At 42.8% G+C, this 26320-nt stretch overlaps 1 protein-coding gene and 1 long non-coding RNA gene across 3 annotated transcripts in view; one reads left to right on the top strand and one right to left on the bottom strand.

The window, feature by feature from the left end:
• Positions 1–26320, bottom strand: part of NEXMIF (neurite extension and migration factor) — a 231997-nt gene that overhangs the window by 121506 nt on the left and 84171 nt on the right. The gene's annotated exons all lie outside the window — the stretch shown is intronic.
• The window catches only part of LOC117882542, a 38990-nt gene continuing 37092 nt past the window's right edge, over positions 24423–26320 (top strand). The window contains exon 1 of the long non-coding RNA XR_004647037.1: positions 24423–24658. This is a non-coding gene — a long non-coding RNA (uncharacterized LOC117882542). The remainder of the gene's footprint in view (positions 24659–26320) is intronic.

Raw genomic sequence — 26320 nt, 5'->3', positions numbered from 1 at the left:
AATAAGGAATAGGAGCCATCTGGTATTCAGTCCACACAAGGTGCACCTCTCTTGTTCTCTCTGATTTATAATATGCTGTATACTATAATTCTACAACACGGGTGAACAAACCAGCAGTGAGCAGGGACATACCTTGACCAGGAGACAAGATTCCCTTTTTCCAGCTTAATCATCATCTACCTTACAACCAGCTCTGGCAGCAAAAATTGAATCATCACTATGTTCAGGAACAGAGGCACATTAATAGCAGAGGTGCCAGCTGCAGACTGAAACCTAGCTGGATCACACAATTCCCTTTCTGCAGCCAGTTCCAAGGAAAGTATTCGAGTACAAGAGCACAGCAGTGCTCGATCGTTTCGATAGCTGCAGGAGTCTGACTCTCAGACTCCAACTACACTGGAGATTCAGCTGTTTTACCTGACTAAAACAGCTTGCCTGGCCAGCAGTGTAGTGTGCAGCCATTCTGAAATAGTGTTCTAGATTAGAGGCCCAATTCTGCATACTCTCCATGCTCAGAACTCCCAGTATAGTCAATGGGTGTTCAGCATGTGGAAGGCTTCCAGTATCAGGCCCTAGAGGTACAACTAGTCTACAACAAGGTTTTAAAATTATGAAGTGTCAGGCAGACTATGTTAGCGCAAAGCAGTTTCAAATCAGATAATTGGCTAATATGGTATAATCCCCAGGCTAAATATGAGAGAAGGAAATAGACAGAAGGACAGGTGTGTGGGGAGTGAGGGGGGAAATGTAGGAGGAAAGACAGAAGAATGAGAATGGGTGAGAGACAACAGTGACAGATCTCTGCACAGATCTCACTACACAGGTCACCAGAATTTGCATTTTGCTAACTCCATGGACCACCAACCAACAAATAAATTGGTTCACCCTGAGTAATTAGTATGTCAAGTATGGTGTCACTGCTGCAGCTGTTACAGACCTAATGGCATTAGGCTCTGACTCAGAGTGGCTTTCTTTACGCCAGGATATTTTGACAGTGAGTGCAATCCTAGCAATATTACCAACATTACCAAGGAAATGAAGAGGTAACAATGCAGGTTGAAGCAAAGCTTACCTGGGAAATTAAAAGTGAACAGTGCTTCTTTATATTGCTACGCTACCTACCCAACCCCTGGTCCACAGTTTCCTAGGGATAGAAACCTATTCTTAACTGAGGCTCCTATATTTCAATGATAGTTCTCCAGTTCTCCTCAGAGATTGACTGCACAGAGTGAGATTTCTGTTATCATTGTGGTTGGTGGTGGCAGGTGGTGGTGTTAAACCGTGCTCATTTATTGATTTATGTCTGAAAAAAACTTCAACAGGTGCATACTCCTGTTTCTGGAGAGGAATCTTTCACAGTCTTCCTAAGGGGAGAATTATTTTGAAACATTCTATATGAAGTACTCCCAGCACGGAACCAGATTATGCACCTTGTGTGCCAAGAAGGCATGACGAAAACAGTAAAAAATTAAGGTTCCCTCCTTCTCTAAAAATATTGCTCCTGAATCAAGGAGGATTCTGGACAATCAGCACAGGAGATGGATGCCTGACTTGGCCTTCTTGAGAGCTGAGTAATGAGGCAATACAAGTTTTATTTCCTCTCCTTGTTTGATGCTACTTATGTTTACACACGGAGAAAAGAAGAATGTCATCAATACAGAACATTAGTTCTCAGATACTAGAGTTGCTGGTGCATTTGAAATGTGACAGACATTAAAATGAATTGATTTCTATATTACGATCTTGACCTTTCATACAGACTGAGCCATTCCCAAACCATTTTACTAACATTACTGAATGGAAAGTATACAGAAGAACCTCGCTAACTCACTCAATGATTAGGAGACCATTGGATTTCCCATGAGGCAAGAGTAATGTCCAGATCACCAAATGTTGATGATAATATTTTACATTCCCATATTACATTAAACTATATCTTCATCCAGGGAAAATGAAATGCAAGCACCCTGGGGTGGAGGTAGCACAGGCAATATACTGCTACACTGGTCACTGCACAGCTGCATGGGAAGGAAAAATTATGGCCAATCATTACCTTCATCAAAAATAACAGATTCTATATCATGTAACTTGAGGGGCAGCTCTGTGTAGCTCGAAAGCTTGTCTCTTCACCAACAAATGTTGGTCCAGTAACTCACCCACCTTGTCTCTCTTATATCCTAGGACCAACAAGGCTAAAACAACTCTGCAAACACAGGATTTATAATGTCTATCCAGACCAGAAAGGACCTTGTGAACAATTTTCAGAGACACTGAGTACATGCAGTTCCTATTAAACTTTGCCAAAAGACCCACACACAGTAAAATGCAGGATACTAAGGCCAGGTCTACACTACAGAGTTAGAGCGATGTAAGGGAGCTTACGTCAACCTAACTGTGTAAGCGTACACACTACAGCATTTCTCCCACCGCTGTAACTCGCCTGCTACGCCGACCAAATAAATCCATCTCAGTGAGAGGCGTAAGGCTTAGTTTGATGTAGTTTGGGCGACATACAGAGACTGCATTACTTACATATCCTGACAGCGGGAGGCATGAAATTGACAAGAATGGTCAATTTCACTGCCGGTAGGTTCCCTGTTTAGAAATTGAGCCCCCACGGCAGGGGCGGTGTTCCAGCTGTGAGTCCTGCAATCCTGCCATGGCTGAGAACCCAGGCTGTGGGCTCTGCGTGGAGCTCACACCTGGGAGCCTCACTGCCCAACGCTATGAGCTCCATGGGGAGCTGGGAGCCCGGGGCTCTCAGTGCTGGGCAGCCGGGCTCCCAGCGCCCCACACTGCCCTCTTAAGTCAGTGCAAGCACTCCTGGTGAGGACACGCACCACCGGCAGAAGGAGGGTAATGTGGACGTGAAAAAATGCAGTAATTACCTAACATAGGTTAACTTAATTATGTATTGTAGACAAGGCCTTAGATTATGTCGTTTGGAAGAACAAAGGGATGTAACAATCTTGCCAGGATTTGAACCTGCCATTCTTGAGTCTAGATATTTCAAACCTGCTGCTTTGGACACTAAGCCATTCCCTCTAGGGATGTACAGACACATCAATAATGATTTACAAGTATTCTCCTGTACACACATACACAGAGGTTGAGCTAAGCACCACAACCAATAGGCAAGTCCTCATTTAGACTGAGGAGAGAAAGTGAGGAGGAAAAGTGAGGAGGAAAAGTAAATTTAGGGGAAAGGCAGCGGATTTACAATAGACAACCATACAAAATGGAACATTTTCTTTGTAGTTAGAAAATATAGAAGTTTTACCTCTCAACTAATTACACCTCTACCCCGATATAACGTGACCCAATATAACACGAATTCGGATATAACAGAGTAAAGCAGTGCTCCAGGGGGCGGGGCTGCGCACTCCGGTGGATCAAAGCAAGTTCGATATAACGCAGTTTCACCTATAACGCAGTAAGATTTTTTGGCTCCCGAAGACAGCGTTATATCGAGGTAGAGGTGTATTTTTAAAAAGGAAATACTATAAAGAAAAAAAGTAGTTGTTCTAGGTTGCAACCCATAGTAGTTTCAGTCCAGAGTAAAATGTCAAGGTGAGTTACAGCCTGCTCCAAACTTACTGAAAATAGGCAGACCTTTAATACATCAATGCTAGGAGGTAGACCCTCGTATAATAAATAATACAGTTTCAAGAGGGTCTTTTAAGATCATAATTCCAGCAGCATGAAGCTCTCTCCACCTGCTGCACGACACAGCATCATTTTCACCTGTTCATATTGCCTTTAATACAGACAGGAGCAAATTCCTGTCTGGTGTAAGCCCCCTCCCTTAACACTAGGGATAGATTTGACCTGATGTTTCTAAACGTGACTGAATAAATGTATATATTTTTCCGGAGCAATACTGTGATAAGATGGCCAAATACTCACAAAACCACATAAAGAGGAGGAATAAGGAGACCACTCCAAAGAGATGATGTGGCTATAGAATCACAGATTCCAAGACCAGAAAGGACCATTGCGATCACCCTGGATAACACAGGCCATAGAAGTTCTCCAAAATAATTCCGAGAGCGTGTTTTTTAGAAAAATATCCAATCTTGATTTTAAAATTGCCAGTGATGAAGAATCAAAAATAACTGTTGGTAAATTGTTCCAATACTTAATTACCCTCGCTGGTAAAAATTTACTCCTTTTTGCCCTGTCTGAATGTTACTAGCTTCAACTTCCAGCCATTGGATCCTCAGGTCTGAAACAGTTTAGCCCAAAGGCCATAGAGAGACAACAGCATTGTGTGAGCAGAAGAGAACAGTTATGGGTCAAAAAAAAAAAATTGGGATATAAATGCATTTGCTAATTCATTTCTATTCTGTATGAAAATGTAAATTGGGTAAAAAAAAAATAAAACAAACAGAAGAGGCCTAATTATTTATACAGGCATTTTAATCAAACAATGAATAGCACACAGCAACCTTCTACATCAATTAATAAAGCTGGCTTCTGCAAAACAAAAGAGTTACACCATGTGCCCTAATTATAAAATCCAGCCTGGAGATGCTTCGCGCCCCCTCCCCCCCACACACACACACCTGGCTTAATAAATACCCACTGCATTCCTGAGCTGAGGACACTCGTTAGCCCCACACTCTATTTACAAATTCATTATTGCACTGCATATTTACTAATGTCTCCGACAGTAGGAGTGGTCGTAATGCAGCACTCTGAGGCGAAACAGCAGCTAATTGAATGCAGGGAAGGGGAGGAAGGGGGATTCTGTCTCTTTCTCTCTGTACGGGAGGCAGCTGCTTCCACTTAAGCTCAGCACATTTCACTAGATGAGGATAAAACAGGAGCTATTAGATGTTTGCATTAGATTCCAGGGAGCCACCTCTATGTTTTGTACTAACAAAGCATGCTTTACAATGTATTTCTTTATGTCTTACCTTGGGCTTCACTTGATCAAACAACATTCACCAACATAACATATGTGACCAAACTGGCTAATGATGAGCTGTCACCTTTTTGACAAATCAGTGCATATGCCTTCTGAAAGCAGATATATCGAGAGAAGCCCCGATGCCTTACACACACAAATACAATGCAGGGTTTTTATGCGAGCCTCAGAAGGACTGGTGCAGAATAGAGGATTCAGTAGTTTCTTGCTGCAGATAAACAATGAGCTAAACAGCCTATAATGTGTTAAATGCTATTTTCCCCTAATCTGGTGGTGGTGGATTTTGTTGTTTTAGCAGCAAAAGGCGACATATAGATTGTCACAGCTGTCACAGAGTAACAAATACAACATGGGTTATGATAATCAGTTGCTTGCTAATATACAATGAAAAAGCCATTATGGGGGTTTCTTTATGATCCAGAAATATGCACTTTGAGCTGCAGGGGAGATGAAGGCACGTGGCACTGTGCTGGATCTCCTCTGCAGTCAGGAGCAGACTCACTATGGAGTAACAGCTCCCTCCACAATCATAGGTCCCATTCCTTTTTAAAAGAAGAATGGAGCACTGGTCCAAGCATATACACCGGTGGTGGGCAACCTGTGGCCCATCAGGGTAAGCTGATTGAGGGCTGTGAGACATTTTGCGGATGTGGACCGTCCGCAGGCATGGCCCCCTGCAGCTCCCAATGGCCGCGGTTCGCAGTTCCCGGCCAATGGGAGTTGCTGGAGGCGGCAGGCCACAGGGGCTGTAAAAGAGGGCTAATGATACTTATTTGTGGAAAGTACTTTGAGATCTATAGATGAAAAGCACCATTAAGTATCACACTATATAAACACTAAGAACGAAGTAAAAGTAAGATGACAAATTCATTCACTCACACAAATGGAGAATTTTCTTCTGTATCAGGAACCAACCCTATTCAGGAGGACCTTTGTATGTTGATTCTTTAGCAGAATTGGACCCTTAAATGAGAGCTAAAGATTAATAAATCAAGGAGAAATAAACCCCAAACCCCAACGCCTCAAGGATCTTGCTCATTTACTAGAACCTTGACACAAATGAGTAGTTCTGGTTTAGGAGAGTTGTCGCATGCGTTAGGAGTCTGCATGACTGAAATGAATAATTTTATATCCTGACACCCACAGTACATTATCTACAAACTTACTCACTCTCTTTCTCGGTACTATGGCTGGTAAGTAGTGACAAGAAAGAACAAAAAATATTTATCTCTCGGCTTCCAAAAATCGTCCTTATTTTTTCTGGATGTTTAAAATTATTTCATCCCTAAGCCAAACTTTGAGGTTAAAAGGAGCATGTTGTGCCCTTCACAATTTTAAAAATGTGGTCAGCAACTTTGTAAGTTGAAGCTGCAAAGCTTCTTGGCTTAATCATGCTTGCAAGTGGGTCCAGATATAAACAGTCAAAGGAATTAATTTTAGTACTCAAACATACTGAATGTAATCGGGTATTGTTCAAGGCCATTTATTTTGTTGTATGATAAAAAAAAAGAACTTTATTAATGCCGGTCTGATTTTCCTGGAGAGAATCCCTCAACGAAAAAAGCCCTCCAAATTTTCAGAACCAAACAAAGAAAATATTCAAAAATGTACCTGTCAGTTTATGTTGCATAGTAAACTGTGCTTCAAAGAGAAATCATGTTGTACACTCAGTGTCTGTAATTAGAAATTACCAACATGAATCATGTTTTGGTTTTGATTGTGTGTAGGTGCTTTAATGCCCTAAATGTGACATGCCAAAGTTTCAATAATACACTTTTCATCAGTGGCTTAGAAAAAAACCACCAACGAAGCACCAAAAGAATATTTGATAAAAACTGTAGGACAGAAAACTTTCGCTTCTCCCTGTATCTTGACACTGGAATTCCAAGAGCTAATGGAAAACAATAAAAGCCAATGAGCTGCTTACTTCTAACTCCAAAAGATGGTGTGTGTGATACAGATTTCTGTAGTACACACAGCTGTCTCCTGACAGTGGTTTTTCTTGACACTGATGTTCCAGAGAAGTAACCCAGTTAAGCACTATTAAATAATAAATAATAGATATTTTTAAAAGGCTAGCAGGTTCCTTGTACCACCCATCACAGTCCTCACTGTATCACCCATCATGGATACCTTCATTGAAGTGGTTGAAAGCAGAGATAAAACTCATTCCCTTCTGGTCTAAAAGAGCACCACAGCTCAATTGGAACTAAAGGAGAATCTCTATTTGATGTAGGAATATTAGGCTTTTACGGTCCCTTACTGCACACTGTGAAGCAGGTCTGATCCCCTCCAATTTATCCTCCTCTTCTATATCTTGTTAAAAAGTTCTTATTAATTATTTAATAGTATACTGTAAGAATACCAATAACAATTCTCTAATAAAAATTTTTTGACTTGTAATTCTTTGGCTATTTAGGAGGATATAAGATAATTACAAATGAAATCTACCTTTGAACAGAAGACCATAAATGGGTGCATTGCAAGCAGTGAAATAACACAGAGAATAGATGTTTTCCATCACCAAATGTCCCGAAGGACCTTTCCTGCTAAATGCTTCAATTTCAGATGTACATGTTTAAAATCTCCTTCTGGGTTACGCTGCACATTTTACAGGTAAGAGAGACTAGCTGCTAACCTGAAATGTGATTCAGAGGAGGGAGATGCTACAAACAGGGTTTCTTTTTCAGTTACCAGCATGACTTCTCTTCTTTGTGATTTAGAGATACTTAAAAACAAGTAGGTTAATGAAGCAACAATACACTGACTGTGGAGTGCCGATTAACACAAACTTCAGGAGCGTCATGAGGCTATTCAGCACAAAGGCAATATCCAAAAGATTTGATTGGGATTATAAAATTGGCCTTAAAAAGTAACCATCATGTTTATTTATTTAATATTCCACATAAAACAATTCCTGGGGATAACTGTGTGTCACCATAATCAGGATACGTTTTAAAACATCTCTATTAATCTATAGAGTATACTTTTTAATTCCTTTTACCTTATTGTGTTAGATTTTTGGCATTTCCCCACCCTCTCTTTCCTCCAAAAAGCTTGGTTAGCAGTTCAATTAAAACAGCTCTCCAGTGTACAGTACTATAAAATCCCTCCTGGCCAGAGACTCCAAAATCCTTTTCCCTGTAAAGGGTTAAGAAGCTCAGATAACCTGGCTGACACCTGACCCAAAGGACCAATAAGGGGACAAGATACTTTCAAATCTTGGGGCGGGGGGTGGGGGGGAGGTTTTTGTTTGTGCTCTTTGTTTGGGAAGTTGTTCGCTCTTGGGACTGAGAGGGACCAGACATCAATCCAGGTTCTCCAAATCTTTCTGAACAAGTCTCTCATATTTCAAACTTGTAAGTAAACAGCCAGGCAAGGCGTGTTAGTTTATCTTTGTTTTCTCAACTTGTAAATGTACCTTTTGCTAGAGTGTTTATCTCTGTTTGCTGTACTTTGAACCTAAGGCTAGAGGGGGGGTCCTCTGAGCTCTTTAAGTTTGATTACCCTGTAAAGTTATTTGTCCATCCTGATTTTACAGAGAGGATTTTTACCTTTTTCTTTAATTAAAAGCCTTCTTTTTAAGAACCTGATTGATTTTTCCTTGTTTTTAGATCCAAGAGGGTTGGATCTTGATCCACCAGGAGTTGGTGGGAGGAAGGAGGGGGGATGGTTAATTTCTCCTTGTTTTAAGATCCAAGGGGTTTGGATCTGTATTCACCAGGGAATTGGTGAAGTCTCTCTCAAGGCTACCCAGGGAAGGGAATTACCTTTGGGATGGTGGCAGCGGACCAGATCTAAGCTGGTAGTTAAACTTAGAAGTTTTCATGCAGGCCCCCACATTTGTACCCTAAAGTTCAAAGTAGGGAAGCAGCCTTGACATCATTCAGGATATGTTTTAAAACATATCTATATAGTATACTTTTTAATTCCTTTTACCTTATTGTGTTAGATTTTTCGCATTTCCCCACCCTCTCTTTCCTCCAGAAAGCTTGGTTAGCAGTTCAATTAAAGAGAGGCTTGGTCTAATGATTGGATCACATGATTGGAGCATCAAGATTTTCAGAGTTCTAAACCTGCTTCTGACGCTTCACCTCTCTGCCTCAGTTTCCTTATCTGTAAAGCAGGGATAATAAAAAGTGCACATCATTCAAACCCTCTAAGAAAACATGATGTGCCAACTAATACATAACAGCAAACTGACTAAGCCATTTGAGGTTACTACGGGCATCAGACAGGGATGTCTTGTGTCACCCATGATCTTTATACTAGTAATGAGAAAGACCACAGAACAACCAAGGGGCACACAATGGATTAACACAAAAGTCAGAGGACCTTGACTTTGCAGATGACATCAACTTGCTATCCCATACCCATAGAGACATTCAACCCAAAACAAAGGATCTCCAGGCCTATGCACAATTAGTAAAACTGAAAATCAGAGAAAATTAAAACCATGAGAATCAACACATAACAAAAAAACACCAACACCACTTTCTGGTCTGACACAGAAGAGGTCTGATATTTCATATATCCTGGCAGCACTGTAAGTACATTAGGTGGAACAGATGAAGACATTGATGCCAGAATAGTGAAAGCCAGATATGTCTTTGTAACTCTAAAGCCAATCTGGAGACACAGAAATATTGCCCTTCAGACTAAACTTTGAATATTTGACACCACTGTAATAGTCAGTCGTACTATATGGCACTGAAACTTGGAGACTTATTAAGACCTTACTTATCTAAACTCCATTTTCATAAGCAGCTGCCTTAGACAAATCCTCAGTATCAGATGGCCAGAATAAAAACTCAAATGAAGAATTCTGGAATAGGACAAAATAGAAACTGATAGGACAGGAAATTATGGAACAAAAATGGAGATGGCTAACGCATACATAGAGGAAAGACCCAAATAACACGACACAGGCGTTGAACTGGACCACTCCAGGCCAAGAGGCAATGAGGCACACCAAGTATAACAAATTCACAGCAAAAATAAATTGAAAGCTATCAAAATGACACTGAAAGAAGCTAATAGTGCAACAGAAGACCAGCAAAGATGGAAGGCAGTGATGAAGGCCCTACGTTCCACATAGAATAAAGAGGCACGAGAGAGAGCGAGAGAGAGAGAGAACCCCACAGAGGAATTGTGAGGATTAATCGTGACAATGTTTGTAAAGTGCTTTGAACATGAAAATATGAAGTGCTAAGCATTAATATAATTCCATTTTCATTTAGAAAACACAAGGAACCATTTGTTACTCAAGAGAAAAGGGAATTAAGCAGACAATAGGGCCCTACACCTGAGAGAAAAATATGCTACTTAGAAATGGAAGCGTACGCGTGGCCTTCCTCAGCACTGATCTCCCACAGCTCTGCACATCAACCCGTTAATTTCTCAGAATATTTGCTGAGGTCTGCGGCTCAGTCAGGCCTAGCACAGGACTGAAATATTAAGCTGTCATTTTGTCTGTGATTGTGATGGAGTCGCAACTTGAAAAGACTTTCTGAACTACATCAGCAATGGTAGAGCCCAAAACAACCCAGTGTGTTTTAAGCTAATTTCTTTTAATGTGTTTATTTGTATTAATTTAAAATTGTATCTAATTGTATGCCTGCTGTGTGTGCGCGTGCATGTGTGTACAGAATTTAGACACTGTTCATTTCTACAGTCTCATTTGAGCACCTGAAGCTGGTGCCTACCCATATGAAATCTCCTGTTGCACACCGTTTAATCTATAAGAAACTAAAATCTGTTAGTGAAAGCATATGGCTCACTTTTGGGTTAGCAACAGAGGGTCCTGTGGCACCTTTAAGACTAACAGAAGTATTGGGAGCATAAGCTTTCGTGGGTAAGAACCTCACTTCTTCAGATGCAAGAAGTGAGGTTCTTACCCACAAAAGCTTATGCTCCCAATACATCCGTTAGTCTTAAAGGTGCCACAGGACCCTCTGTTGCTTTTTACAAATTCAGACTAACATGGCTACCCCTCTGATACTTTTGGGTTAGCATTATTAAAGTAGGTATTAGATTTACAAAAATGTGTTTTGTGATAATGAAATGCATGTAGGGCCTTGCATGTATTAATCTCACTCATATAATCTGTACCCCATGCTATAAATATAGTTATATTAAGGCTTTGTCTACGCTATGCAGCTCTCAGTGAGACAGCTGTGCCGTTACAGACACGCCGCTAAAAGGCACGCAGTGTAGCTGCTGTTTGTCGGTGGGAAAAAACATCCACCCCCAACGAGTGGCGGTATCTTTGTCGGCAGGAGAGCGCTCCTGCCGCCAAAGTGCTGTTCACACCGGTGCTTTTCCTCGGCAAAACTTTTTGTCTTTCGGGGTGTGTAGACAAAGCCTAAGTGTTTTCATTGCAAACCTCTGTAACTGTGTAACTCACCAAACAGAAAGAAGCATTAATTAATGTAAAGGCAGGCTTCTTACAGAATGCATTAGGTCCTGCACACAAGAAGGCCTATTGAACCAAATGAGCTATTATGAACCATCAAAGAACAGGTTTCAGAATAGCAGCCATGTTAGTCTGTATCCGCAAAAAGAACAGGAGTACTTGTGGCACCTTAGAGACTAACAAATTTATTTCAGCATAAGCTTTCGTGGGCTACAGCCCACTTCTTCGGATGCATCAAAGAACAGGGACTTTGTTAATTGTTCCTCCACACACACCCTTGAAGAGCAGACATGCATGAGGACTCCCCTCATCAACTTGAACTCTGGGGGAAGGAATAAAAATCCGTGTCAGGAAGAAGAAACTGGATCTTTATGCTCCTTGGACTTTGGGAGGACAAGATTTCTAAGGGTATGTTTACACTAGCAAGTTTCTGCGTCTCAAGTTATACCACTTTTATTAAAACGCTGGAATTAAACTGCTGTTGCGTGTCCACACTGCGATCCTTGTGACACTGGAGAGCATCCACATTAGCGGCTCTTGCAACGGCAAAGACAGCAGTGCATTGTGGTAGCTATCCCGCAGGGTGCTTTGGGAAGGGTTGGCAATACCTCATGGGGCAGGCACAGTGTCACATGATGCAGGTTTCCCAATCTCATTGTTCCAGGGGCATCCTACTACATTGCCAGCTACTTTTCAACTGAAGTGGGGAGGGGAGGGAGAGAGAGAGAGAGAGAGAGAGTGTGTGTGTGTGTGTGTGTGTGTGGAGGGGGGGAGAGAGACAGTGTGCTTTGGGGGACAGAGAGTGTGTCAGCATGCTGTCTTGTAAGTTCAGACATGGGCAGGAAGCAACCAGTCCTGAGGCACAGGAAGGGGGAAACCCCAACATCAGCCCCTGCCTCCCTCCCTGGGCTCTCTGCACAGCACTCTCTCTCTCTCTCTCTCTCACACACACACACACACCCTCTGTGTTCAACAGCATGAGCATGCCACATTAATGGTTTGCTTTGTGTCCCAGAGCAGATCAGCACAGCACACATGGGCTGTCAGAAACGGTGCTTTGAAAGGGGAGGGGCGCATGTCTCCAGGGCAGCCGAATTCAAAACAATGAGCAGAACAGTCACTTGAGGCATTATGGGACAGCTCCGGAGGCCAATTACAGCGCAGAAAGCAATCAAGTGTCTACACTGGCAATAGAGAGCTGGAGCTTCTGCGCAAATACCCTTGTGACTCTCGTCAAGGTGGTTTTTTTTGCAGCGCTGCAACTGAGGAGTTTCAGCGCACAAAGTGGCTTGACAGCGTGTACACACGTCTGCAGTTTGACTGCAAAAAGCTGCTTTACTGCGCAGAAACTTGCCAGTGTAGACAAGCCCTAGGCAAAGCTAGGGATCCCCAGCTCCTTGTCCTCGGTTAGCCCTAAAGGACCTACAGAGTTTGATTATTATAGAAGCTTCTACCACCCTTTGGGACCTAAGTCTGTAACTCAGTTGTGTATGTCTACCTACTTTAAGCTGGTAAATAATGCTCTTATTGATTTTTGGGCTTAATAAATCTTTACTTAGTTGATTACAGGATTGACTACAAGCGCTGTCTTTGGTATAGGACCTAAGGTGCAACCGACCTGTGGTAAGTCATTGGCCCTTTGGAACTGGGAGTAACCTGAATATTGTTGGGATTTTTGGTATAAGGGACCATCTATCACAAAGGCAAGCTCACCTGGGTGGCCAGATAGACTGGAGTACTCCAGGGGACTGTCTGTGACTCCATGTTAATGCTGTTATAGTACTTGAGGAGTTCACACTTGACACTTGATTGGTGAAATCGAAGTATAGAACTCACAACCGGTTTGGGGTTTGTTCCCTGCTTCTGCCCTGAGGTTGGCATTCATACTCCTGAGCCACTACAGACAGCTTGACAACCTTCCCTAACGCAAACACACGGCAACATCTATATTTAAAAAACCCTCAAACTCCAACCCAAAGAAGCCACTTAACTTCACACATGTCTCCTCCTGGAGAGCAGATGAGAGAACACACACATGACAGGCACTGGTGAGACCTCATCTGGACTACTGTGTGCAATTCTGGTCTCCCATGTTTAAGAAAAATTAATTAAAATTGGAACAGATGCAGAGAAGAGCTACTAGAATGATCCAAGGAATGGAAAACCCACCTTATAAGAGGATACTCTGAGAGCTTGGATTGTTTAGCCCAACCAAACGAAGGCTGAGGGAAGATATAATTGCTCTCTATAAATACATCAGAGGAATAAATACCAGGGAGGGAAAGGAGTTATTTAAGTTAAGCACCAATGTTGACACAAGAATAAATGGATATAAACTGGCCATCAACAAGTTTAGGCTTGAAATTAGCCTTGGGCGGAAGGGGTGGGGCGGGGGGGTCAGCCTCCCCCAGCCAGCCCTTCCATGCTGTCCAGTCCACGCCGCCCAGGGCTTCAGCGGCGATTTAAATGGCCTGGGGCTCCAGCCACTGCCACCATAGTGGCAGCCGGGAGCCCCGGTCCCTTTTAAATTTCCGGCCACAGGACAGCTGCCTCCCTCCGTCCCCCTCCCCCCCACACACACACACCCCATCAGTGGCCCGGGGGTGGGGGGGAGGTGGCAAAAGGGGCAGTGACATTAAAGCACTGCCGTGGTGTGCTTTAATGTGGGCTGTGTATGGGCCAGTACTGGCCCCTTCTTACTGGTACACTCACTGTACTAGCCCACTTTCACCTCTGCCAGCCAGCCATGCTGATAAGCACAGTACAAGATCCAATATGGGACAGAAACACAGGGAAAGTGCATCCTCCCTTGACTGGTTGGCAGGCTCAGCAGAGGACTGAAAAAGCCATGGAGACTGAACACCCCTCTCACTCCCAAGAGTGGGTCCTTCAAAGTCAGGACTGAGCCATATTGATGGAATGGGCGGAAACTTACTCCTCTGTGGACCATGCTGCGCTTGGTTTATGAACAGAGGGGTTTGTCTTCTTCCTGGCTGCCAGACTGGTACCTTTGGTCAGCACTGATGTCACCAAAAATTATTTTAAAAGTTAAGTAGAATGTGATAGGTATTGAGCACTCTGAATTCATTACTATGAAGCTCAGGCTGGTTAAGAAGCAAAAAAGAGAAAGGCTACACAATTTGGCTTTGGCTCCCAGCCTTCCCACAGTCTGGAGGTGTCCCATCAGAGGTTTTGTTTCAGGCTCATCCTTAGTCAATAAACAAGCACATGAGGAGGGAGGTATCACCGTGCAAAGGACTGATGCCATATGTTCTTCTCTGCCTAACCTGTTCAGCTTTTTCATGCTTTATACTACAATCCACCAAATGTACAATAGTGAAAAACCTTCCCCCTCCCCCAACTTTTAATGGGTACGCATTGGGGGTGGAGAAGAAGGGGGGAAAGCCACAAATAAATATAAAGAAAAGATAAAAATGTGCAGGGGGAGATTTATAAGAGCAAATATTTTATCAGCTCTTGCTTTATTATTATTGTTATCACAAACAATAGATCAGCACAATGTTATTATCAAAGGCACCAGCTCATTTATAGTGACTAACCAGGGCAAATAGGGACAACAGTTTTAATGAAGCAAGGAGGCCTGCAACTTAAACTGAATTCTCGGAAAGAACACAAAGAATGCAGCTGTAGCAGAAAGAGTAAACTATGATCATAATGACAGAGTCAGTTGCTTTATCATGGCTGCTACACAGAATCTAATGAAACATGCTCCTCAGGGTAGCTGACATCAAGGTCTCTCTTCCCAGCATTCAGTTTCACTGCAACTCCTTGCATCTCACTAGCTGCTTACATACAGTGCTCTCTTTTACAATCCCACCCCTTCCCCAGTCCCACCAAGCTATGAATCAGATTTTCACCAACCATACAAAAAGGGGGAAAAAAAATCAATAATGAACCAACTTATCAGGGTTCACAGACAACTGTGAACTGTGAGCATGTGGAGGATAAATGGGCCACAGGTCAAGGTCACACCACACATGTCAATTAGTAAGAGGTGTCTACATTTTGCTGTCTATTGTATTATCGGAAAAGCTGAGTGTTTTGTTAAAGGCAATGGATAACACTTAACAGGATGGAAGGAAGGCTCGAAACAAGCAGCCTTTCCTATTCCCTATATAATGCTACATATTTAGGGGAAGTAATGGCAAAGGCTATCTTAAAAGTTTGCTTCTGAATGCGTGCTGATGAACATGAAAAATAAGCAGCTGCTGGATGACCCATTGTAATCGCTTGGGATATCACATCCCAATTTCTGAACAGGGCTTTGGAATAGTCAAAAAAGAGGCTGCCACCAGAGACTACATTCTAGGTTTTAAGCCCAATACTGTGCATACTAATCAGGTAGTATATATATGTGTATACATGCGATCAATAAAGCTTGTCATTATGACCTGCCTTGATTTAAAGAGTTACAATAACCTTGGACTCAACTACAGTGTAATATTATTTGCAGTTACCAGGGAGGAATGACAGTCTAGCATTTTTATACTATACTCAACAATATGGCTAAATTCATTACTGGCAGTAAAGCAATTTTAATTTTAGTTAGAAATTCTAAAGTCATACTTGTTACCATAGAGCAGGGGTGGGCAGACGTTTTGGCCTGAGGGCCACATCAGGGTTGTGGATTGGTATGGAGGGCCGGGTAGGGAAGGCTGTGCCTCCCCAAACAGCCTGGCCCCTGCCCCCATCTGCCCTCTCCCACTTTCCACCCCGACTGCCCCCCTCAGAACTCCCAAACCATCCAACCCCCCCCACACTCCTTGTCCCCTGACCGCCCCTAACTGCCCCTTGGGACCCCACCCCATCTAACCCCCTGTCCCTGTCCCCTCCCAGGACCCCCTACCCCTAACTGCCCCCCCGGGACCCCACCCCCTATCCAACCCCTCCCTCCCAGCCCCTTTTGGAATGTGGCCCTGCGAACATGGGTGGAGGACTCAGGAGGAGCAGGGGCAGCCGCGCAGCCGGAGAGAAGTGGTGGTCTCCCCTTCAAAGTGCTGCTTCTCTCCGGCCGGCTGCGCGGCCGCCCGGTGTGCCTCCTGAGTCCTCCAATCATGTTCCCCGCGCTCCCGCCATCTGTACCTCCCACCTGCTCCCCTGCCCCCGCAGTGCAGCCCTTCCCCCCCACAGGGGGTGCGTTGATGCTGAGCTGCCCGAGTGCCCGGCCCTGGGGCCCCCTGTTGTTGGGGGGCCCGTGCAGGGCACCCTGTGTTCATCTGCCCCTGAGCCGCGCCGCCCAGCCGGAGCCAGCCACGCCACCACACTGGCGGCATGGCGAGCTGAGGCTGTGGGTGAGGGGGGGCAGCAAGGGAGGGGGCGGGGGCTAGCCTCCCCAGCCGGGAGCTCAGGGGCCAGGCAGAACAGTCCTGTGGGCTGGATGTGAACTGCGGGCTGTAGTTTGCCCACCTCTGCCATAGAGCCATTGAGAGCAGCCACTGAGATAGGTAGACCCAGGCAGACTGTCTATAATTGTGGAGAAAAACACAGTTAGGGGACTGGTGAGAGAGAAAACAATCTTGAATAACAGGTTCACAGCCTTGCCAAGCTACACTGGCAGGTGAGAATTGAGGTTCCAAACAAGCCCTTTGTATGCTGGTTGGACATAGCAGTGTCCAAGGCTTATACACATGTATTTACAGTCTGGCTAATATGAGGGGACAGGCATAACTCAGATGGACCCACTATGCTGCATAAATGAGTGCTTCCTACAATGAGATCTTCTCAAGTGCAAGTTATAATTGTGTACATATTGTAAATGGCAGTGGTACATACTTGTAATACAAATGTAAAATATCTTAGGAGGCCAGTTCTAAAACACAATAAAGTACTCTGATTGCCTCTGACTTAAGTACCTACCAGTCCTGATTACAGCTAGGAGACTTGTCATCTTATTAGGGGGTTCAGCAGGGTCACTGGTATTATCCTTACTGGATTTTTCAGTTGGTATCATACAATTTCACCACACAAGTGACAGATCACATTTTAACACCATTTCTAAGTACACACTTTCCTCCCTCCCTGCAGACTGTTTTCTGACCCCTCAGGAACTTTTGTTGAGATGTGGAATGCATTTAGCCCCTCAACAAAGCTTCATGAAAGAGCACATTTAATCAGCACAGCCTTGATTTATATGTCTGCTTCTTACAAGGCCCAATTTCCGATGCTGAAATTCTGATTTGCCATCACAACCTTTAGACCTACAGCCAAAGAATGTCATTTTTAATGCCGCTCATTTGGCAAACCACAAAGAGAGCTCACAAATCCAATGAAGGAGATAAAAAAAACCACAACAACTCAGGCCTGCTGCATAGCAATGGGAAAAAACACATAGTAAATCAACCATTTGACCACTGAGCAAGTGCCAGCATTCACTGGGAACCTGGCTAGAGGCGACACTTTTTCAAATTATTCACAAAGCGTTGCTTCAATTTGCTTTTTAACCGAACAGAGCTTTGACGTCAGCGCTTGCTGGCAAAATATTCACTGAGAATATCTGAGTACCTGGAGTGTTGCAGCTGCACACATATCTGGAGAGGTTTAAATTCAGTGGAACATTGAGGATTCAAACTTTGACTGGGAGAGCCATTGTGAGTGACTGAATTATATGAATTAGCTAGTAAGAGAACAAGCCCTGGATTTATTTAAAAATAAAAAAGCAAGGATGCCGCACCACAGCACTGATTAAGTATCGTGCATGACCAATTATTTTTCTTACTCCATCGCCTCTGAGGCTCTTGTTTCATCTGCCTGTTACATCCTGTCATTTATACAGCAAGCTCTTTGGAGCAGGGACCATGATTTACTGTATGCTTATACAGCACCTAGCGTAAGAACATAAGAACGGCCATACTGGGTCAGACCAAGGATCTAGCCCAGTATCCTATCTTGCGACAGTGGCCAATGCCAGGTGCTTCAGAATGAATGAACAGAACAGGTAATCATCAATCATCACCTATTCCCAGCTTCTTGCAAACATAGGTTAGGGGCATCATCCTGGCTAATAGTCATTGATGAACCTATCCTCCAGGAATTTATCTAGTTCTTTTTTGAACCCTATTATAGTCTTGGCCTTCACAACATCCTCTGGCAAGGAGTTCCACAGGTTAATGGTGTGTTGTGTGAAAAAATACTTCCTTTTGTTTGTTTTAAACCTGCTGCCTATTAAATATGCCTATTAAATATGCTGTGAGCATGACTGGGTCCAACCTGGGTTGCTACTACAATTTAAATGTTAAAAACCAGTAGTTTACCTTGATCATTGTTGAATGATGCAAGCATTATTTGAGGTTGGTGCTTCCCTAGTGGCTGGGCTGGTTCTTCTGAGTCCACTTAGAGTTATCTCCTTCTGATCAGGGACAATGCAGGAGAAGGAAAGCACGGAGGGCTACGTTTCAATTAGAGGACCAAACATGATAAGCATATGTATGTAAAGGTATCTACACACTGCAGTGATTGGCTCTTTAAAACTGTGTATAACAACAATAGTTTCATTTTAATAGTTTATGTTAAAATTTCATGATGTGCCAGCAAATGCACTGCAGTTTGGTTAACAAACCAATGACCAGTTAGAAACAGCATGGCTCTCATTATGCTACATGCCATGGCCCCCCAGTTCACAGTTACATCTGGGCTAGAACTCAAATCCTCCCATTCTACAAGTATGTCTGAGCCAAAGGAGTCTCTCTTGGTGGTGAAGTCTCTGTGGCACACAATTGAGCAGTTCTAATTCCATCTGCTAGGGAGCAGTGATGCACATACCTGCAAGCTAGCTCATTTCTGCCTCTCTTACTAAATATTTGTTGAGACGTAGGAAGGCACCATCCATTTTTCTGTAAATAAAGTGTTGGGGGTGGGAAAGTTAGCAAGGCTCGACCAACAGTCTGCTCTAATTATTGGAGATCGGATTTATTTTTTAAGAAGTTCATACCAGTCTTCTGGGCGGGATCTGTGTTTTAGTCTTTTGAATGTGAAAAGTACTAGGTATTTTTTAAGTCATGCCCATGCTTTTGTAATGTATTTCTCTCTTCTGCCCCCATGTTTGGAAGACATCGCCTTCATTTCATCCCAAATTATAATTATCTAAATGTAGGAGGTATGAGGAGGAGAAGAAGCCAAAGTAGCCATATTATACACTCATACACACACTAAAACAAGTATAAATTAGAGCTGTCTTTATTCTGCCATAACCACAACAGTTTGCATTTCTATAGCATCAAGTCTATTAAGCATTATTTTCCCCATTTTTCACTAGGGTAAACTGAGGCATCAAGAGATCACACAATCTCAAGGTCACATGATGAGAATGTGGCATAGCCATGGTAATTCAATCCTATGCCTTGACCTCAAACCCTTCCTTTCCTTCTTTACGAGAGTTCTATTTTTCATCCATTGTCCTGTAGTTTCTGCCTGGGCGTGGCTTTTTTCCCTCAATTCCCCCATAGCTCACTTGAAGGTAGACATGGGGGAAGGGGCTGTTTACAAATAAGCTGTAAAACCAACATAAAAGAGCAAGAGAAGACCATGTGATACCATGCATGAGTGGCAAGGTGGTGCTGCACCAGTGACCCCTACTATTTACATTGGTTAAGCTCTTCTTCCATCTTTAATGTGATGGGACATAAGGCATATAGCTGGTTGCATCTGACTGCTGGGCAGAGCGTCTTGCTACACCCCTGATGCGGGGCTCTTTCATTCACATAGAATGGTCTTCAATGTCGGAGGGGAATGGAACTGTTCACAAAGGGAAATCTGTGGACTTCTTTGAAAATTTAGGCTTAGAGCCACCAACCTTTGCATAAGGACTATCATGGTGGTAGTTCTCCATCTATGACCAAACGCAGGCAAAGGCCCCACTATGTACTTCCAGTTGCATATTATGAGGTGGGAGAGAAGCACTTAGCCTAATTCTTCCCTTTTTTTCCCCCCCTTATGCCCCAAAATTTACTGTGCATCAAGCCAAAAATATATTAATGTGCGGAGAAAGCACCAACCAGTCACAGCGCTAAGACACATACAGACTTATGTTTCTAACTGAAATTTCCTTTGCACCAAATGTGTATGTTTTACAGATTTCTACCATAGCATGACTTTCATCCCTTCCTCCTCACAGCTCCTACTTGTCTCATGGTGTGAGATTGAAGTAGACAAGTGTGAAAGAATCATATAGGGCTCAACATCATTAGGCTCATTTTGAAAGCATAAGAGCTGACAGGTCTGAGGAAGCAACTTCCTGTTTCCCTCTGGGGCCCAGATTTGGGTGCAGGGAGGGTTGGAGAGAGGAAGAAAGATCTTTCAGAAAATAAAACCAGAGGAATGGTTTGCATTTTTTTTCTGCAGTCTTGGGGCCGTTGTAAGGATAGCAGGCAGCAGAAATTACAAAGGATTAAATAACTAATAAACCCTCAAGTTAAACATAAAGCCAAACAACAAAAACACAGTGAAAGTTCATCATATCAGAACTACTGTGCTGGGTGAAATATTAACACATTCACACTTGAAAGTTGCGAAAGGGTCAGAACTATCCCCTGTTTAAAATGTATCGTTGTTACACGATATCTGATTTCAAGGCAGAATGTATCCTGCAGACACGCATAAGAAAATAGCTGAGTAGGTGTCATAACACAAACATCCATTTATTTCCTGCCAAATTAGATCAATGTCCTCTCTCCACAAAAGAATGCTCCCTGCAAAGTGTTCAAGTTCAACTTATATACAGCAGAACAGGTCGCAAAATCAAACAGCACCATAGCACACAAACAGTGTTTCTATTGTAAAATTGGCTCAGTTGCATCTCTCAAAAAAAGACAAGAAAATCCCCAATTAAAACTAACACAAATCCCACCCCCAGGTGAAAGCCTAACAAATGGACCTTGCACCATACCCTAAAGGTCAACAAACCAGATCTGGCAGTCAATTCCAAAGTCAAGGGCCCTCCAATAAGAACTCCCAGCACCCAGTGACTGTAAACCTAGTGGCTGTTATCTTGAGCAGCCTCACTAATCTCATCTGCTGCAGTGACTCAGGGCGGGAAGGGTGGTGTTTTAGGGCCAGGATGCAAACTTCAGCTGAAAGTCAACACCTTGAACTGCACCCAGAAATGAAAAGTAAGCTGTTGAAGAACAAGTCTAATTTTTGTTCCCTGCAGCTAACAACATTGAACAAGCAGGCAGCTACATTCTCTACCAGCTGTAGCTTCGAACTGGCCATCCAGAATTGCCCTGGCAATTACAGCAGCAAGGCCCGACCCCAAAAGGAAAGGTCACCGATGGCTAATCAGGCAAAAGTGGCACTTTGGGCCACCAATGCCAGCTAGTGGCTCAAAGACAGATGGGGGTCCAAAAGCCCTCCAAAACTGTGAATCTTTTGGACGCAAACACACCCCTCTAGTAGGTTTGGTGGGCATTCTAAGGATCGGTTCATCTTGTTAATTCCAGACTCCTGGCCAAATTCCCAAGTGGGTTACATTCTGCTTCCGAAATTCCCACATCCTTGTCCTCCTTCACTTCCTGTCCTAAATGGTGGCATAGTGCTAAAGCATTTGGTTAAACTGTTCTCACACTCTACCCTGTTTTAAAGGATTTCTCTTTGAGGGCCTGAAGTGCGCCCTATGTAGAGTTTGCACCTCTGCTCAATTCAGCATTAACGTTCTTCAGAATAGAAAGCTCTATATGAACATAAGATCTTCAGCATTACTCATAGCATTGCCATTAGAACTAGATAAATTCATGGAGGTTAAGTCCATTAATGGCTATTAGCCAGGATGGGTAAGGAATGGTGTCCCCTAGCCTCTGTTTGTCAGAGTGTGGCGATGGATGGCAGTAGAGAGATCACTTGATCGTTACCTGTTAGGTTCACTCCCTCTGGGGCACCTGGCATTGGCCACTGTCAGCAGACAGGATACTGGGCTGGATGGACCTTTAGTCTGACCCAGTATGGCCATTCTTATGTTCTTAACAACAAATCCAAGATGACGACACTGAGGGAGTAAAGATAGTTGCAAATGCTGTTCAGTTTAGTACTACACAGTATCAACAGTTCTCGTGTTTCTTTTGGGAGTCTCATGATATTTGTTGTTTTTCTTAAAGCCTCAGTTCCCAGATGTGTGAATAAGTGGGAAACAGAGTTTTCTGGTTTTTTTTTTTGTTTGTTTTTTTGTTTTTAAAATAGTAACTTTCTAAGCCTCTTGGTTGCAGAGAAAATCTTGAAAACGAGACCCAAGTTCACTCTAAGTAAAAAGCAACCAACTTTTATTAATTTTGTAAAAATCTCATGAGTTTGGGGGTCTGACTCATAATTTTTGAAAGCATGTCAATATTGGTTACATTGGGAAAATATACAAAATTTCAGTTTGTAGCCCAGTATCAAATTTCTGGATAACCAATCAGTGGTAAGATACAGACATTCCAGACCATTCTTACACCTTAGAAATGTAGTAGCATTAAAAGGATAAGAGATAGGACAAAAGAGCTTCCAGGTAATATGATTAGTGGCCTGAACAGGCCAGGAATTCCTGGATACTAATCTGAGCTCAGAGTGGCACAGTATGCTTGGTCTTTGGCAAATCACTTTGGGCTAATTTTTTCAAAAGTGATGAGTGATTCTGGATGCCTCAATTTTTAGGTACGCAACATGAGACCTCAACCACCTGATTTCTAGAGAATGGACGTTCAGCTTTTTATGAAATCAAGCCCCTCCTATCTCAATCTGAATTCTCAAAAACAGATAGCCAGAATCACTAGTTACTTTTGAAAAATCTGGGCCTTTATCTTTCTGTGCCACAGGTCCCCTTCTGTAAAATAGGAATGTTTCCTTAACTACAGTTCTGTAGTGCACAGATGGTTGATTAGTTAATGTTTGCTAAGTCCTCTGAAGTGGAAAAGTTCTGTATATAAAACCTACCAAGCTATTTAAACATCTGTCAGTCGTTGGCCCTACCTGCACCCCAATGTCATTTTAAGATGTCCCGACTATCAAGGTAAAATCTTGACAGGAAGCAACCCTGCTATTAGGTCGCTTGCCAGAAAACTCAACTGTTAATAGATCTGTGTAGCAAAGGAAGCCTCTGCAGAAACTGTTTCATGTGTCTCTCTACATGTCAGGCTCTCTCTCTTTTTTCTTTTATCTTCAGATTTAGATAATTCTCATTAAAAGCAAGGCGGTCGTTTTGGCAAAATTACCATAATGTCTCTTGATGGACTTTTAAGTTATCTCCTGTTTGTTATACAGTGCTTTGAATCGTGTGTTTTGCCAAGAAATGAAACCTTGTTTATTCTTGTATTAAGAAGACAAAGTGTTTCCCACTTAAAGATTTAGTCTCTCTTTAAATGTGCAATGTAGCAGAAGCTGAGTGGCGCAAGTGAAAGGAAGAGACTCCTAACTGCAATTGAATTTCAATTTCATTGATTAGTAGTATCACCGGTGTAAAGAGATTTAATGTCCAGGCTAGTGTAAATTGGATTCAAATTGCTATCTCTGTATAAAAAGGGGTCTCACATAAAGGATTAAATGAAGGCCAAGGTTTCACAATGAGCCCACTGGCTTATACACAATCAGCTTTGTGTACTCATTAGAAAAGGGAGCTAATCACCCCAGTTTGTGCTGGTTTCAGAGCTGCGAACAAAAAAGACTCTGACCTCCCACTGAGAGTCAAAGACAAAATATCCCTTTTTCTCACATTTACAACTACCACACATTTTGTGTCCCCAAAATTTAATGATCTGACTGAACCACAATAAAAATTAGCTATTGCAAGGAAGGGGAGTTCAGCTACCTACCATTTCACGACTTGATGCAGTTTAATGAAGAGAGAGAGAAAAAATAAGAAAGGTAGGCTAGGAAAATTAAACATCTGTCCAGGAAAGTGTCTGAACAGTGACCTAGTTTTGTCACAGTAAGTGGCTTGTTTGTAAATGTACTGCAAGCATGTACAACACAACAATCATATAGAATTCCAAAGCAATCTCACTGGTAATCAAAGAGACCTTCTCCATTTTAAAAGGCAAGTATAAACATATTTACACACTTGCTGGCACACCACACAAAATCAAAGGAGTTCACTGACAGTCACATACAGCAGGAAAGACATAGGGTTCGATGCTCCCCTCTGCTTTTTGCTGGTTGAGGAGAGATAAAGCTGGCTGAACCACGTGGTGAGGCACAGAGAGGGAGAGCAGTAGCTACACTGCATGCTTCCCTCTCGCCCTGAGCCCACAGGAGCTACTCTGCAGCCATACTGCCGTAGTCGGAGCTCTGCAAGTTGGAAGGAGGCATGCTGCAGAGGACCATGGAGCCAGGTGAGCAGCCTCTGTACACAGCATGTTCCTCTTCTAACCTGTCAGGCTCTGAGCAGAAATCTAACCAGGAATTAAATGGCATCCCACTGATCTTGGGCTGTACAAAGATGTACAACTTTTATTATAGTCTTTTCATTTTGAGGTTATAAGTGCTTTAAAAATGTTTATGCTGTATCTACCGCTGAAAGGTAGGGACCTCTAGGACAGAAGATGGCAACTGTTCAGCAGTGCCCAGTAATCGTATGGCAGATTAGGGCAGGAACTGAGTACCACCATAAGCCTGGATTTCTCGAACCAAATCTATGGACCACATCCTAACACAGCACATGCACCTCCTTCCCATTCGCAGTCTTGTAATATCCCTGTGGCATCACTCACGTGAACCGTACTATCAGAAAAGTTTTTATGCATTTTCAGGGTGATAAGCGTTTTCTCCGTTTTGGGAAAAAAGTCAATCATGCTGTTTCCTTTTGCTCCTCATTTCATCTCCCCCTCCCCTCTGTTCTGTTTCTCTCCACTGTGAGCGAGGAGGAGAGTCAGCACCATGTGACAAGTCAGCTTCCTGGACACACCTGTGCCACATGCAACTGAAATCGCAAGGGATATTTAAGTCAGCAAAAAGGAATCAAGCATATTAGAATGTAGACAGCACACTGGGATCCAAGATCCCACTCAGTAACTTATGAAAAATGCCATGGAGTCTTTAATGACCATAAAGTGGTCCCATGACCTCTGTTTTACATCTCCCTCAAAGCATGGCACCTCCAATGTTAGCATTAGTATCTTACAGTGCCCGAAAGCGTGTGAGAGGCCGTAGAGCACAAGTGATACACATAGTCATTGCACCAAAGAGCTTACAATCTAATTTCAGTTCAAACCCTGTTTAACTTGCAAAGTCTAATGAGATCAGTACAGCAAGGTACAGCTAAAAGTAATTTGCCTCTCTTCCTCTCTTGCACCATGTTTTTCACTTTGTGTTTGTACAGTGTCTAGTACAATGGGGTCCAGATCCTGGTATGGGCCTCTACCTGCAATCTTAATACAAATAGTAAACAATAATACTGTGACACTGGCAATCATTTCTAGTAGCACAAGTAAAAAGAAAAGCATTACCCTGTGTCAGAGATAGTAAAATGGAGTTATACTCATATAAAACTTTCTACCAAGACAAATTAATCAAACAGGAGCATCGCGGTGATTATCCCGCTGACCCCATATAAACTTCATTCATTTCACTTACTGTAACTTTTAGGTAAATTTAAAAAAATATAATTAATGTAAGAAAAGATGGAATCTCTTAAATATGCAAACTCTGAGTTGAGTTATTCTTCTGCTTGAGTACAATGCAGTCTGTCATATAGTTCGCCAACACAGGTAGCAGCAGACTAAAGAAAAATAAAGGCCCAACTGCTAACAACTGGCCCTCACCCTACTACGAAAAAGTAAGGCTCAAAGACCCTAGACAATCCCAGTAGATGGGACTGATTAATACAATCTGCTTACAATGCATTATTGCCACTGTATGAGACCTATATCAGCTGAACAGCAAAGGGAAACAAAAATCAAACAATTCACCCCTTTCCTTTCCAAATTCCAGGACTACAATTTGGACGTTTAAGAACTCTACAGTATCAATACACAAAAAACTCCGTTGTGAGACAG

This window comes from Trachemys scripta, chromosome 9, assembly GCF_013100865.1.
Source record: "Trachemys scripta elegans isolate TJP31775 chromosome 9, CAS_Tse_1.0, whole genome shotgun sequence".
Lineage (NCBI taxonomy): Eukaryota > Metazoa > Chordata > Testudines > Emydidae > Trachemys > Trachemys scripta.
Note: the sequence above shows the minus strand (reverse complement) of the source record. Positions and strands in the feature narration are given on the sequence as shown.